Source organism: Dasypus novemcinctus, chromosome 6 (genome assembly GCF_030445035.2).
Source record: "Dasypus novemcinctus isolate mDasNov1 chromosome 6, mDasNov1.1.hap2, whole genome shotgun sequence".
Taxonomy (NCBI): Eukaryota; Metazoa; Chordata; class Mammalia; order Cingulata; family Dasypodidae; genus Dasypus; species Dasypus novemcinctus.
The window spans coordinates 92,859,914-92,862,675 of NC_080678.1; the positions used below are offsets into that span (position 1 = coordinate 92,859,914).

Consider the following 2,762-nt stretch of genomic DNA (forward strand, 5'->3'; position numbering starts at 1 on the left):
GTTTGCTATTAAAAAGCCTCTAACTATTTACCACAATAAACTGCAAGTGCAAGGGGACAAAACTCCTAAGCTGTGCGATTCCCCATTTGGGAAAAAGGATCAAAGTTTCCTAAAAAGTGTGAAGTTTTGCACCAGGGAGAAACCAACACATACTAGGGCATGTAATTAGTTTCATTTATTCCAAGGGGATTCTTCCCCCCACAGTAAGGAAACAGAATGAGGAATGAATTTTAATTGGTCTCTTCATCAACAGTGGTAAAATTGGTCTCTGTATTCGTGAAGTCAGTTTTTGTAAGCAGACTGTGGAAGCAGACAGTAGAACCAGCTTTCTGTAGCCACAGACCACTTCCTTGCATGTGGCAAAAGCAAAGAATAACTCAAACATTTATCAAAAGTCACCATTAACTGTAATAAAGTGTAAAGTTCACCACTATGTATTTTAAAGGAAGTTGCCTAAAAGTAAGAATTCAATTAACCCTGAGTAAGGAAAATCAAAATAAGTGAGTACTTACTAAGGAAATGTCCATACAAGGTCAGCTGGTGAGAGTGAACACCACTACACTTGGTATCATACTTGGCAAGTCTGAATTTCTATTAACTAAGGTCAGAATAAGGGAGCGCAGAAAGCTACATGTGTAACATTTTAGTATATAGATGGTGTAGTAGAAACTGATCCAGGGACAAATACATTCCATTAATCACATTGAACCGGATGCATTATTCGTTTTTTTTGTTTGTTTGTTTGAGAAGCTTGTTCATCTCCCTTTCGGCTATTCCAATGTACTTTGAAATGATTCCAAGTTGGTCGAGTTCAGGAAGCAACAGAAGTAAGTCATTCTCAGGAAGGTGAGAAAAAGGTGGTGAATTTGCTGTCCCACCCAAGCAACTCCAGCAAGGGAAATGGTCATGAAGTACCTTTTCAGCTTTTCTTCCTTTTGTGTGAAGAAGCATTTCTACCAGCCCACAGCTCTGAGTCAAGTTTTTAAAAGAGTACTGCGGCAGCGGACTTGGCCCAGTGGATAGGGCTTCTGTCTACCACATGGGAGGTCCGCAGTTCAAACCCTGGGCTTCCTTGACCTATGTGGAGCTGGCCCATGCACAGTGCTGATGCGCACAAGGAGTGCCTAGCCACACAGGGTGTCCCCCGCATGGGGGAGCCCCACGTGCAAGGAGTGCACCCCGCAAGGAGAGCCGACCAGCACGAAAGAAAGTACAGCCTGCCCAGGAGTGGCACTGCACACACGGAGAGCTGACACAGCAAGATGATGCAACAAAAAGAAACATGGATTCCCATGCCACTGACAACAACAGAAGCGGACAAAGAAACAAGATGCAGCAAATAGACACAGAGAACAGACAACCAGGGGTGGGGATAAATAAATAAATAAATCTTTAAAATAAATAAATAAATAAAAGAGTACTGAAAATTTCATGGAGTATTTTCCAGTGTTCAGTGGTTCATTTATTGGAGCCAAACATAGGCACCAGAACGGGGACAAAGGTAGTCAGCCAAGCACAAAAACAGCGAAATAGGAAACACCAGACAGAACAGATGGGTCCCTATCTAGATAGTCAGGTACACCAAAGAATCTGTGCCCATGAAAGCAAGGGGAAACCAGGCGCTTTCCCACTGGAGGGCTTTGTCAGCTGTCAGCACCGCTTCCCATCCCTGTAGCTGCTCTTCCATTCTTGCAGTCTCTGCAGCCAGCAGGGTGGAGCAGCCATTATCTCCCTCTACATCTCCCTCCGCCATCGTCCCCAGGTGCAGCCTGAGCAAGCACTAACCAGGCTCTGCCCTCATGGCCACCCCAGCCTCTGTGAAGTGTCTTGCCTTGAGTTTCCTCAGCTGCCAGCTTAGGCTTCTGCTTTTCTTATTCTGTTAAGGCAGTTAAAACCATTTGCTCTCCAGTAACCAAACTGCCCAAACTATTGCTCTTTTTTTTTTTTTTTTTTTTTTTTTTTTTTGAGGTACTGGCCAGGATTGAACCCCAGACTTTATGTGTGGGAAGCAGGCACTCAAATGCTTGAGCCACATCCACTTCCCCTGCTGCTCTTCTATGTGGATAATCATGTCAAAATTCATGGGGGAAAAGTGTTTATGTTTTTAAAAGGATTGTATTAAATGTATACATTGTTTGGAGTCCAACTGGCTTCTCGAAAATAATAGGTTAACCTTACTGGGAACGTGGCATATTTTCCATTAATTCAGTATCCTTTTACCTTTTTCAATAAAAATTTCTAGTTTTCGTCATAAGAGACTAACACACATTTCTTCTTAGATTTATTCCTAATTATTCTACACTTTGGGTTGTTGTGACTAGGATTGTTTTTCCTATCTACAAAAGCTATGTTGGTCTTTTACTCAGTCAACCTTATAATGTCTTATCCATTCTAATAATTTTCCATTTGAGTTTTAAGGTTGTCCAGATAGGCAGTAATCACATGGTTGCTGCTGCTGCCAGCATCTTACCAACACCTCAGTTGAAGTGGTCTCTGAAATAGTCTTCTATTAACATGAATAGTCTTCTATCGCCAGTGAATCTGATACTCATATTACCCATCCCTATATCAGTGGTAGCTTTTCATAAGCTTTTCATAGGCACTTTGGGATGACAAATCAAAGTTCATAAAAAAAAAAGATGCTAAGGGGTGGAGTTTACTCTCCATTTTTTAAAATATAAACACAAACAGGGGAACTTCCACTTCTGAAGTAGCTTAAGGCAGATCAATTTTCCCATTAACAACTAGAAACCCTCCCAATA

The 2,762-nt window shown here is 41.8% G+C and overlaps 1 pseudogene; it reads right to left on the reverse strand.

Annotated features, from left to right (window-relative positions):
- Positions 1–717: 717 nt before the first annotated feature.
- On the reverse strand, positions 718–1,753 carry LOC101428390 (ADP-ribosylation factor-like protein 6-interacting protein 1 pseudogene; annotated as a pseudogene).
- Positions 1,754–2,762: the final 1,009 nt, after the last annotated feature.